Genomic DNA, 14,287 nt, shown 5'->3' on the forward strand with positions numbered 1-14,287 from the left:
TAAAGATTTTATTTATTTATCTTTAGAGGGAAATGGAAGGAGAGAGGGAGAGAAATATCAATGTATGGTTGCCTCTCATGTGCTCCCTGATGGGAACTGGCCTGCAACCCAGGCATGTGCCCTGACTGGGAATCTAACAGCAATCCTTTGCTTCCCAGGCCCATGCTCAATCCACTGAGCTACACCAGCCAGGGTTTGTTCGATATTTTCAAGAAGTTGAGGCTAACAAGAAGAGTCTCACTAACAGTGGGAAGACAAAGAAACAATCCCCTAATGAAAGAAAAGGAGGAAGTCTCAGAAAGAATGTTAGATGAAATAGAGGCAAGTCAACTATCAAATATTGAATTCAAAGCACTGGTCATCAGGAAGTTCAAAGAGCTCACAATGAGCTACCAGAAGCTACAGGGGAGCTACAATGAACTCACTGCAAACTATATCAACACGAAAAAGAAAATAGAAACTATCAGCAAGAACCAAGAGGAAATGAAGAATACAATTTCTGAACTGAAGAACAGAGTAGAAGGAATCAAAAGCAGGATCGATGAAGCAGAAGATTGGATGAATGAGTTGGAAGACAAAGTAGAAAAAAACACTCAGAAAGAGCAAGAAAAGGAAAAGAAGCTCAGAAACAATGAAGAGGGATTAAGAGAAATGCAAGACAGTATGAAATGTAATAATATCAGAATAATAGGGATACCAGAAAGAGAAGAAGAGCAAGGCATAGAAAATCTATTTGAAAAAGTAATGAGGGAAAAATTCCTTAATTTGGTGAGCAAAAAAGTCACACAAATCCAGGAATCACAGAGAGTTCCAATAAAGAGGAACCCAAACAGGCCCACATCAAGACACATCATCATTAAAATGGCAAAATCCCAAGACAAAGAGAGAATCTTAAAGGCAGCAAGGGAGAAAAACAAAGTAACATACAAGGGAGCCCCAATAAACTTAGCTGCTGACTTCTCAATGCAAATGCCCCAAGCAAGAAGAGAACACCAAGAAATATTCTAAGTAATGAGAGCCAGAGGCCTGCAACCAAGGTTACTTTACCCAGCAAGGCTCTCAATCAAGATAGAAGGACAAACAAAGAGCTTCCAAGACAAAAGAAGTCTAAAAGAATACACCTACACCAAACCACCTCTGCGAGAGATGCTAAAAGGACTGTTTTAAGGAAAGGAAGAAAAAAGAGACACAAAGTGGAACACAGGTACAAAAATGGCCATGAATAAGTACCTGTCAATAATAACCTTAAATGTAAATGGATTGAATGCTCCAATCAAAAGACATAGAATAGCTGAATGGATAAAAAAGCATGATCCACACATATGCTGCCTACAAGAGACCCATTTCAGGACAAAAGACCAATAGAGACTAAAAGAGAAGGCTAGAAACAAATTTTTCAAGCAAACAAACAAGAAAAAAAAAAGCTGGGGTAGCAATACTCATATCAGGCAAAATAGACCCTAAAAAAGGGCCATAAAGAGAGACCCAGAAGGTCACTTCATAATACTCAAGGAGAGAATCCACTAAGAAGACATTAATATCGTAAATATATATACACCCAACATAGGAGCACCCAATACATAAAGAAAATCGAGGATTTCAAGAAAGATATTGACAGCAATGCACTTATAGTAGGGGATTTTAACACCCCACTGTCAAAAATGGACAGATCTCCTAAACAAAATATCAACAAAGATATTGTGGCATTGAACAACGCCCTAGATGAAATGGACTTAACTAACATATATAGAACCCTTCATCCCAAAGAAGCTAAATACACATTCTTTTCAAATGCACCTGGAACATTTTCAAAGATAGACCACATGATAGGACACAAAATGAGCCTCAACAAATTCAAGAAAATTTAAATCATACCAGCCATTTTCTTTGACCATAAGGGACTGAAATTGGAAACCAACCCCAAAAGAAAAAACCCAAAACAACCTAAATCATGAAGATTGAATGGCATACTATTAAGCAATAAATGGGTCAAGAATGAAATTAGGGAAGAAATCAAAAACTTTCTGGAATCAATGAAAATGAACTCACAACAACCCAAAACTTGTGGGACACAGCAAAGGCAGTCCTGAGAGGGCAGTTCATAGCAATACAGGCCTATCTAAAAAAGATAGAAACATTTCAAACAAACAACCTAATCTAACGCCTGCAAGAACTCGAGAAACAACAACAAAGACAGCCCAGAGCAAGTAGAAGGAAGGAAATAACCAAGATCAGAGCAGAATTTAATGACGTAGAGACTAAAAGCACAATTGTAAGGATCAGTGAATTCAGGAGCTTGTTCTTTGAAAAGATAAACAAAATCGACAAGCCTTTAAGCAGGCTTGTGAAGAAAAGAAGAGAGAGGACCCAAATAAACAAAATCGGAAATGAAAGAGAAAATATTGCAACTGACACCACAGAAACAGAAGGGCTTTTCAGAAATTACTATAAAAAACTGTATACCATGAAATTTGAAAATCTAGGTCAAATTGACAAATTTCTAGAAAAATATAATCTTCCAAAACTCAATGAAGAAGAAGCAGAAAGCCTGAACAGCCCAATAAAAGCAGATGAAGTTGAAGCAGTAATCAAAAATCTCCCGTCACACAAAAGCCCTGGACCAGATGGTTTCACAGGAAAATTCTACAAAGCATTTAAAGAAGAGCTAACCTGTACTCTTCACAGACTGTTCCAAAAAATTCAAAATGATGGAAGATTCCCAAACTCTTTTTATGAAGCCAGCATCATCCTAATTCCAAAAGCAGATAAAGTCACAACAAAGGATGAAAACTTCAGGCCACTATCACTGATGAACATAGACGCTAAAATCCTCAACAAAATATTGGCAAATTGCATCCAACAATACATTAAAAAGATCATATACCATGAACAAGTGGGATTCAGCCCAGTGATGCAAGAATGGTTCAATATTCATAAATCAGTAAATGTAATACATCACATAGACAAAAGCAAACACAAAAATTACATGATTATGCCAATAAATTTGGAAAGAGCTTTTGATAAGGTACAACACCCGTTTATGGTAAAGGTACTCAGCAAAATGGGAATAGAGGGAGCATTCCTCAATATAATAAAGGCCATATATGAGAGACCTACAGCCAACATCATACTCAATGGGCAAAAACTAAAAGCTTTTCCACTAAGATCAGGAACAAGACAAAGTTGTCCACTTTCACCACTTCTATTTAATACAGCATTGGAAGTTTTAGCCACATCAATCAGACAAGAAAAGGAAATAAAAGGCATCCAAATCAGAAAGGAGGAAGCAAAACTGTCACTGTTTGCCGATGACATGATAGTGCACATGGAAAATCCTATAGACTCTACCCAAAAACTGCTCGACCTAATAAATGCATTTGGCAAAACAGCAGGATACAAAGTCAATATCCAGAAATCAAAGGCATTTTTGTATACCAACAATGAAAAAGCAGAAGCAGAATTCGAGAAAAAAATCCCATTTGATATAGCAAAAAGAAAAACAAAATGTCTGGAAGTAAACGTAACCAAGGAGGTAAAAGACCTGTATACAGAAAAGTACACAACACTGAAGAAAGAAATCAAGGAAGACACAAACAAATGGAATCATATACCATGTTCATGGATTGGAAGAATTAACATCATCAAAATGTCCATATTACCCAAAGCAATTTACAAATTCAATGCAGTACCTATTAAAGAACCAATGGCATATTTCACAGACATAGAACAAACACTTTGAAATTTTATATGGAACCATAAACGACCCCGAATAGTGCCGCAGCCCGCTGCAGCAAGGGTGGTCGCGAGGTGAGGCGAGGGACTTAAAAGAATGGAGAGGACCAAATGCTCTGCTGGCAAATGGCAACTTTATTCAAGGAACAGCTGTCTTAAATACAAACTGCTAACACCTGAAGCAAGACTGCAAGGAACTAGAAACAATGTTGTTTTTCAGAGTTCCTGCACTCCCTTAAGCTATCAAAAGGGCAAGAAGTTCTCATAACCATCTTGGAACATGACACCTATGCCAAAATCTTGTTATATCCTTCAAGGCTGGGAACTAGAAGGTTAGGAAAATGTCAAGGTACCCGCCGGCTCCAGGGACCAGAAACCAAGTCCATCCACCATTCTCACAGTGGAGGACTCTGTCCTTGGTCCCCTGCGGCCTGGCGGGCCCCCACAGAATAGCAGCTGCAATTTTGAGAAAGAAGAACAAAGTCAGAGGAATCACCATAGCTGATACCAAACTGTATTACAAGGCCACTGTAATCCAAACAGCCTGGTAGTGGGATAAAAACAGACACATAGACCAGTGGTACAGAACAGAGAGCCCAGAAATAAACCCAAGTCTCTATGGGCAATTAATATTTGACAATGAGGGTAGTAACATAAAATGGAGTAAAGATAGCCTCTTCAACAAATGATGTTGGGAGAACTGGACAGCTACATGCAAAAAAATGAAACTTGAGCACCAACTTACACCATACACCAAAATAAATTCAAGGTGGATAAAAGACTTAAATATAAGCCGGGAAACCATTAAAGTCCTAGAGGAGAACATTGGCAGGAAAATCTCAGATATTTCATGCAGCAACATTTTTACTGATATGTCCCCTAGAGCAAGGGACATAAAGAAAAGAATAAACACATGGAATCTCATCAAAACTAAAAGCTTCTGCATGGGTAAAGAAAACAGTATTAAAATAAAAAGAGAACCAACTGTATGGGAAAACATATTTGCCAATGATACCTCAGACAAGGGTTTAATCTCCAAAATATACAAAGAACTTACATGACTCCACTCTAACAAGACAAGCAACCCAATTAAAAAATGGGCAATCGACTTGAACAGACATTTCTCCAAGGAGGACACACAGAGGATCCAGAGACACATGAGAAGATGCTCAGTATCGCTAGCTATCAGGGAGATGCAAATTAAAACCACGAGATACCATTTCACACTGGTTAGAATGGCCATCATAAACAAAGCAACAAACAAGTGCTGGAGAGGTTGTGGAGAAAAGGGAACCCTAATGCACTGTTGGTGTGATTGCAGACTGGTACATCCACTATGGAAAACAGTAGGGAATTTTCTAAGAAGACTAAAAATGGATCTTCCTTTTGCCCCAGCAATTCCACTGCTAGGATTATATCCTAAGAACCCTGAAACACCAATCCTAAAGAACCTATGCACCCCAATGTTCATAGCAGCACAATTTACAATAGCCAAGAGGTGGAAGCAACCCAGGTGCCCATCAGTAAATGAGTGGATCAAAAAACTATGGTACATTTACACAATGGAATTTTATGCAGCGTAAAGAAAGAAGGAGCTCCTACCCTTTGCAACAGCATGGATGGAACTGGAAAGCGATATGCTGAGTGAAATAAGCCAGGCGGTGAAAGACAAATACCATACAATCTCATGTTTAACAGGAACCGAAAGAACAAAACAAACAAGCAAGCAAAATATAACCAAAGACACTGAAATAGAGAACAGGCTGAAAGGGACCAGAGGGGAGAGGGGAGGGAATTTCAGGGGAAAAGGGGAAGGATTCATAGCAACAAGTATAAAGGATATATGGGCAAAAACTAACAGGGGTGGAAATGGGAGGGAGGTGGGGAGCACTAGGCGGGGTAGGCTGGGATGGGAGTAAAAGACAGAAAACTGTACTTGAACAATAATTTAACTAAAAAAATTTTAATAAGGCTTTAAAAATATGTATGTTGTGACACCATGAAAGTCCTAGAGGAGAACATAGGCAGGAAAGTCTCAGATATAACACATAGCAGTATTTTCACCAATATGTCCCCTAGAGCAAGGGACATAAAAGAAAGAATAAATAAATGGAACTGTATCAAAATAAAAAGCTTCTGCATGGCTAAAGAAAACAGCATTAAAATGAAAAGAGAAGTATATGTATGGGAAAACATATTTTGCCAATCATATCTCGGACAAGGGTTTGATCTCCAAAATTTATAAAGAACTCACACGACTCCAATCCAGGAAGACAAACAATGCAATTTAAAAAATGGGCAAAAGACCTGAACAGACTCTTCTCAAAGGAGGAAATACAGAGGGCCCAGAGACATATGAAAAGATCCTCAGCATCACCTGCCATCAGAGAGATGTAAATTAAAGCCACAATGAGATACCACTTCACACTGGTCAGAATGGCCATCAAAAACAAATCAATAAACATCAAGTGTTGGAGAGGATGTGGAAAAAAGGGAACTGTAGTGCACTGTTGGTGGGAACTCAGATTGGTGCAGCCACTGTAGAAAACATTATGGAAATTCCTCAGAAAACTAAAAATGGAAATGCCTTCTGACCCAGCAATTCCATTTCCAGGATTATGTCCTAAGAACCCTGAAACACCAGTTTGAAAGAACCGATGCACCTCAATGTTCACAGCTGTTGTAGACTGCTCTGCCTGGTTTTAGGAATTGTATCTGTACTCCTTGTGGCTAAGGGTGAAGGACGACCTTTGGAATGCGAGCCGCAGGAGACAAAGCTTGTCTCTGGTAGCAAATGCTGCCTCAGTTTCCTCTCTCTGCCCCCAAAGCTTGGTCAGAAGTCAATGACAGATAAGACCCTTCACAGTGGTGGTGGTGGGGCAACCTAAGCCAGACTCGATCACTTGGGAGGCCTTCATGGAAGGACTGGGGTGGGGGTGGGGCTGCAACAAAGAGCAATGGACTTTCGCCCCCTGGCTTTGTGAAGGCCTGAGTCCCCATGTTCTCTGGGAGAAGTGCTTCCTGATTCCAATCCTTTTAAGCCTGAATACCTGTTGGGGAGAGGTGCAGCTCCTTGTCTTGCTAGAGCGTGTCCTGGGGAAAAAATCTGGCATCGCAAAGACTTGCTGATAAACCTGTGAAATCTGCTCTGCTAAGAGTGCTGTCATTCATATGATAAGGGTCCAAGAGGAAATGAGTATGTCTCCCAAAGTTTCTGCAACTCTCTTCCTGACAGACACTGACTCAGACTCTGAAGCCCTCAAATATCTTTGAAATGTTATCTATTGTTTGATCTTTGCCACCCTGTATTCCTGTGTATTACAACCCAATAAAATGCTATGGAGGAAGGCACTTGGGGCCTTTTTGTCCTCGGAGAAACTGGCCGCTGCTGGCCTTTGTCTCCCCTGAGAAACTGGCCACAGCTCACTTCTCCTCCCCAAGCAGATCATGTCATGTCTCTGTCATTATTCACTTTCGTCCATGGCACCTGGGGGGGACTCTTGAGAGAAGTCACCCCCACACACAGCAGCACAAGTTACAATAGCCAAGTGCTGGAAGTAACCTAAGTGTTGATCAGTAAATGAATGGAGCAAAAAACTATGGTACATTTACATGATGGAATACTACACAGCAGGAAGAAAGGAGCTACTACCCTTTGTGACAGCATGGAAGGAACTAGAGAACATTATAGTATGTGAAATAAGCCAGGGGGTGAAAGACAAGTACCATATGATCTCACCTTTAAGTGGAACTAATCAGCAAAACAAACAAGCAAGCAAAATATAGCCAGAGACATTGAAGTTAAATAAAATCTGATAATAACCAGAGGGAAGATGGGAGGAGATAATGGGTGGAAAGGGGGAAAGGAGTTTCAGGAACAACTATAAAGGACACATGGACAAAACTGACAAAATCAAGGTGGGGTGGGATCAGGGGAAGGATGTGGGGACAGCTTGAGTGGGGGGAAATCCAGACAACTGTACTTGAACAACAATAAAATAAAAAATAAATTTAAAAAAACAGCTCAAATGTGTTTTCCAAACTCACTACTTGAAGTCTAAAGGCCCATTAGCTCACAGTGTGCCTTTATTTGGACTGATAGTTTTTAGGGAAATAATGTTAAGTGAGTTCATTTGGATGGGTCCTAATCGAAGAAAAGTGGTGACTTTATCAAATTGTCAGGTCTTGGAGAAGCATAGAGGAAACACCTGGGAACAAGAAGTTTAAACACACCTGCATAACAAGGAAAGGGTCCTCAGGAAAAAACAATCCATCTCCTACTGCAACAAACCACCCCCCAAACAAAAATTCATTCTCAGAAATATGCAATCCAAAACAAGTCAGAGTCCTGTCCATAAACCCTTCCCAAGATATAACATATTTTTTGCAAATGCATTTGAGCAAAATAGTTATTGTTTATTAATGACAAGATTTAAAATGACATGGTTACAGAGTTGAGTATAATGCAATTGACAAAGGAATTTGCTTTGCAATTTTCTGCAACATTTTAAGATAATAACTAAAATTAAAAATGAAAATATATCAGAATTTATATAATCTCTAGAACATAAAAATGTGTGTATACAAATAGAACATGCTTATTATTTCTCTATTTGAAAAAGCTTCCCATGTACTTTACTAGGGGTATCAGACTCATTTTCACTGGGGCCACATTAGCCTCACAGTTGCCTTCAAAGGGCCAAATGTAATTTCAACTTCTTAACAGTTAAGGAGTAGTTACATTTACACAGTCCTTAAACGATTTCAGTCCTTTGAAGGCAACTGTGAGGCTGATGTGGCCCCCAGTGAAAATGAGTTTCACAACCCTACTTTAAGCATATTAAACAGGCCTAATTAGTTGCAAAACTTCTTTTATAAAAGAGGGAGAACAAGTTCTTGAGGTATTCCAGGGACCCACTGGAATAAGTCAAAGCCATTTCTTAGTTAAAAAGTCTCTTAAAAATTAAACTTTGGGAAGCTGTCAAACAAACTTAACCAAAAGATTATAACCTAATTTTTTTGTAAAACAACACATTTTTATAGTAATAACTTCAGGAGACATTAAACTTAAAACCAGTTTTCACATCAAATGACTTGTCCAGACTACAGGAGCCTGCTTAATTTATAGTGTTTACTTTCTTTAGGCCAATAAAATATATACCCTAATTATGCCATCTGGAGGCAGAAAACATACTGCATGTAATACACAGACAAACACATAAGACATTCAGACCATACAAATGAAGACTGAACACAGGAAGACTATACACATAATTTGACTTACTAGTTTGGGTAGAGAAAGCACACAACATTCTCATTTGCTTTTTTGTTTTGTTTTGTTTTGTTTTGTTTTTCCCTCTACACAATCCTTTTGCAACTTTTCTGGTCCTTTCTAACTCATCCAGATACTGGAACAATCTACTTTCAATATTATTTCCTTCAAACCATACTGCCATAATTTACACCCTTTATTAATAAAGCCATACATTTTCCCTAACTTATATGTAAATAATTAGCATTCTTTAGATCGACAAATTCATGAGTACATTTCATAAATCTTACCCTGTTTACTAGACCTTCAGCAAAACAATTCTACTTAGTCTAAAATGCAACCTACACCTCTCCTTTCCAAAACAGAAACAAAAACAAAATCTAAAGCAAAGGCAAAATTTCAAGAAGGGATTAGGGCTAGAGTTAGAATCTCTTATCTTTATTTTTCTAATTTAAGCTCACCCTCCAATCGCCGTACTCTTGCTTTGGCTACTTTCTCCTTTTCCCCCATGTACATCCTCTGTGAGGCCCACAGGAACGTTGAGGGTGTATTCCCAATACTGGTGCACTACCCTGGGTTTACCCCTGCTATTTCCAGGGTTATACTCTGGCCTCCCCTACCTGGCATGTTACCACATGCAGTCTACCCCACAGGGGTATTTTCCCAAATATCCTGTTCATGATGTCGATTTTAGCACAGGAGCCCCACAACAGGGAGCTGCTTAAGTGATCACCATATTCTGGAAAAAAACACCCAGTGGGCTAGCAGATAGATGTGTACATGCTCTTTATTACTCACATTACATGGGAGTGCCCTGATGGCAGTGGGCTGGTGTGGGAGAGACTGCACCTCCTCTAGTCTGAGGATCCTTATAAGGGGTCACAGCCCTACGTAAGCTGAGCTCCCAGGCACTGCATTATGCCAGGCTTCATAATTCTAACCATTAATGCCTCCTTTCTAAATCTTGCTCAAAGCATTCAGCTGCCCCATCTCCCTCCAGCCTGGAAACTCTGAGGTGTGCAAGTGAGGATGGAGAAGGCACTGAGAAGTGGACCAGTAAGATGAGCTCATCCCTTTCCTGGATGGAACTTTATTGCTAAATCTCTTCTGATTTCTAGGCTCAGTTGGTCCTCCCTATTCTTTTAACACCCTCCTGACTTCCTCTTTGCTCATCAACTATCTGCATCTACACCAAAAAACAAAACATAACAAAACTAACATCCCTGCCCCAAAAGTTTCATCCCTTCTTCCAGGGGGCTTGTGTGTTTCTCCTACCCTCTTTGGGTCACAGACCTGCCTAGAAGATAAAGGAGAGGGGTTTGAGCCAAAGCCTTTATCTCTTCAAACTGTGAGGGTATAATAAGAAACTAGGAAAATTCCTGGGCAAGTGAAATGGGGAAACTAAGAAAAGAAAATTAAACAAGGTCAAACAGTTTGAACAACTTACAGCCAGGTGGTGAATTGCAAGACCTTATCTCCCCTAACCAAGGACACCTGAGAACAACTGGTTCATACCTCTCCTCCCTAACCATAGAATATATAGCTTAAATATCCTGGTCTGGGAAAACATAGAACAAAGTCCCAATTAATGCCATTTGTGCCAGCTAACCCCATGGACAAATGAAGTCAAGGGAACAAATAATGAAAACCCCATTAAAAACCAGATAGACCCAAGATACAAGTAAAACAGTATAGCAGAACAAAGAATATTCTCAAACCCCACTATGCACTTATTTTTGACACAACAGCATGTTAAAAATGCACCTTAAAAGCTGATGACCATTCTGCTGAAACCTTCCTCAAAGAATCACATCTGCAGAAAAGAAGACAAAAAGCTCTCAGGACAAAGACTCAGGGCAGTCTCACACAGGGGTATCCAACTTTTTGGCATCTCAGGGCCACATATTAAATACATTGTGGTGTGTAATCACACACACAAAATATCCCATAGTGTTTTAAGTAAATATACTATTTTGTGTTGGACCACATTCATAGCCACCCTGGGCTGACTGCAGCCCATGGACCACAGGTTGGACACCCCTGCTAGAGCATGTCCATGCCTCTTCCTGGGCATGAACCTTTTTTATTTCCTCCTAAAATCTAAGGTCCCAAGGAGACTTGCAGCCAGGGCAGCAGTGGGCAGTGAGAGCTCAACCCTGGCTAACCCCCTGATCCAGTCTCCAGGGCCGCCTTTTTCTCTGACTTCCCAATGAGCTAAAAGCAGCCCCAGCTTGGCTCACTTCTGTCTCTGTGAACTTTATTTCCCAGTGAGCTAACAGCAACCTTGTCTTGGCTTACTCTTTTCCTATCACATTTCTAAGGAGCCAAAGCACAGCACTGCCTATGCTCTCTTCTATTACTTCTACCCTAAGTCCTTCCTTGGTTTCACTCTCCCCAGCCTTAATAAACAACCTCTCAAAATCACCTGGACTCATGTTGCAAAATCTTTCCTACATGAAGTCAAGAATCCACACACTACAGGCCTGCCTGAGACAGACCCACTCTGGGCTGGTCCCTGTCTGGTAACAAAGCCAACCATTTCTGAATATTAGAATTATAGTGGCAGTGCCTCACAAACTCCCCCCAGCTTTGGCTCCAGAGGTTCAGACTTGTGGATGATGCATGCTGCCTGGAGCTGGGTGGAGATCCGATCGCTGTTCTGGTCATGATCAGTGTGCGTAGGAATATGGTTCAACTGTGTCACATGCACACACACTAGTTGCTTTCCCGGAACCCCATCATGAAAAGACCCAAAAGGCCTCTTGTTCCCTACAATGACATATAAGTGAGGAAGATGCAGACATAGGTGATCATCCAGGCCAAGTCTGCCCTCTTCTTCTGCTGGGTAACAAGATAGAAAATATACCACTAGAAGTAGAGAGGCAGCAAGGCTGGGGGCCCAATCAAGAACAAGTATTTGTGCTGGTGGCTCTATGACACATACTTTTTCTTCTGCTTCCAAAGCTCCACAGAGAGGATGTTCTCCAATGCACAGAAGGGTTTCATGTTGATGTCTGGGTTTCATGCTGATGTGTGGGTCTTTGTAGATACTGTGGGGCTTGGCATGGTACTAGAAGTGCATGTGGTTTCACCAACTGGCAGGGGCCCTTCTCAGGTGGCCAATCATGAAATGATGTAGCAGGTTGTTCCACTCAGACGTGCTGAAAACAGGTGGCCAAAGTCATGCCACAGCCAGCCTGCGTGGGCGAGCTGCACTGAGCAGCACAATGGGGGATGGACACAGAGGATGTCCCCATGAGCCCCATCCATTCCAATGTGGCCTGTAGCTCCCCAGAACTCATTCGTCAGCCCTTTACTCTTACTGGGCTCAAAGCTGGGCTGCTCTGGAGACAGTTCTCCAATCAGGAGAGAGTTACTTCCTCACAAGACCCTTGTTGGTGTGGAATGCCAAAAAAGGAATCCATAGCATCCTGCCCTGCATAATGGCTAATATAACTCAGAAGACTCTGGGGGAACTCACTGATGTTGTGCACCTTCCTCTTGATCACCAGCCACCATTCCTCACTGCATCTGGACCATTATTCCACCTCATTCCAGGTGAAATAGAGCAAGGTCCACCCCTGGGCCACTGGTGCCTGGTGACAGCGACCTGTGGGCAGGAGTTGCCAGACACACGCACCAGGGATAGTGCTTTGGGGATAGCACCCACCAGTCTCACATGCTAGGAAAGTGGGTGTCCTCGTGTGACACGGATCCCAGCTCCTGGGGTCCACGGCGTTATGGATGAGAGACAAATTCACATGAACTACCAAGTCCTGTGGAGGAAAAGGGATGGTGCAGCTTCTCTCTAAAGAGGAGAAAAAAACCTCGGAGCACCTCGACCACTCTCTCCAGAGGAGAGCACCTTGACCCTTACCTTGACAGACTTTTATTGGGTTCAATTTGCACAGGAATATAGGATGTATATGTAAAGCTCATCAATCATTGTCAGGCAGAAATAACTAAACAATAGACAACATGCAAAGAACTCTGAGGGTTTATTCTGAGTCAGGTTCAGATAGTTAAAGGGCCATAAAACTTTGGGGAACAAACTCACTTCCTGCTTGGACCCTTACCATTTAAATTGAGGGTATCAGCAAAGTAGGTTCCATAAAATTTTATGCATTCTTTCTTAGGCCTGATTGAACGAGGGAACCTGCCCTATCCAGCACATGGCTGCCCGCATCCACCTCCATCATTGTTTCAAGCTTAAGTTATTGTTTCGGGCTTAAGTCGGGCAGGGGAAATGAAGGCAGCCAAGAGATTAGAAGACTTCTTGCAGACAGAATGAGGACCCAGGCTGTGTCAAAGCTGAGGGGCAAGGGTCCATCATCCTCTTTTTCTACAGCCCCTCAAGTCCTTCCCTGAGGGCCCCTTCATGACTGTGCCTGTCTTAGGTCATCCCTCTTTCGAGGAATCTTACCCAGTCATCTGGGTAGCCAAAGGGTTACCCATTGGCTAACCAGTCATCTGCCTGGGGCCAAGCAGGGTGAAGAGAAAGGGGACAGAGGTGGTGACCCTACAAGATAAGCCTTGTCTCCTAAGTAGCTTATGGTCCCAAAGTCCTTTACTCAGCCTTAACCATAGAGGATTACACTTTCTGAAACCAGGCAAGGGCAGTTCCCAACACTTGTGTGCACCAGAAAATGATGTTTTTTTAAAGATTTTATTTATTTATCTTTAGAGAGGAAGGAGAGAAGGAGAGAAACATCAATGTATGGTTGCCTCTTGTGAGTCCCCTGCTGGGAACTGGCCTGCAACCTAGGCATGTACCCTGACTGGGAATCGAACCGCGATCATGTGGTTTGCAGGCCCGAGCTCAATCCACTGAGCTACACCAGCCAGGGCCAGAAAATAATCTTTTGAGATTGAATTTTTTTACTCTGCACAATTCTCTTAAGATCCATTGAAGTTGTGTGTATTAATTCAATAATCATTTCTTTTTATTGCTGAGAAGTACTCCATGATGTGAATGTGCCAGTTTAACGGTTTGGCTATTATAAATAACACTTTATGCAGATTTTATCTGAATATAAGCTTTCATTTCTCTTGGATAAATGCCCAAATGACATATAGATTGAAGACTCAAAACTGCAGCAGCCATTGACTTTCTCATCAGAGACTTCCCTGGTCACCCAATATAAAAACATATCCCAATTATTCTCCATCCTTCATGTTCTGATTCCTATTTCCTCATGACATCTTTCATATTATGTCTTTATTTTTTGGTTTGCTTATTGTCCACCTTCCCCCCTGGAAAGCAACTTTGTAAGCCAAGAAACT

The 14,287-nt window shown here is 41.2% G+C and overlaps 1 pseudogene; it reads right to left on the reverse strand.

Annotated features, from left to right (window-relative positions):
* Positions 1 to 11,558: 11,558 nt before the first annotated feature.
* On the reverse strand, positions 11,559 to 13,459 carry LOC118986962 (acyl-CoA (8-3)-desaturase-like; annotated as a pseudogene).
* Between the last annotated feature and the right edge of the window lie 828 nt (positions 13,460 to 14,287).

The sequence above is a fragment of the Sturnira hondurensis genome, unplaced genomic scaffold (genome assembly GCF_014824575.4).
Source record: "Sturnira hondurensis isolate 20B ecotype Veracruz unplaced genomic scaffold, ASM1482457v3 Scaffold0004751, whole genome shotgun sequence".
Taxonomy (NCBI): Eukaryota; Metazoa; Chordata; class Mammalia; order Chiroptera; family Phyllostomidae; genus Sturnira; species Sturnira hondurensis.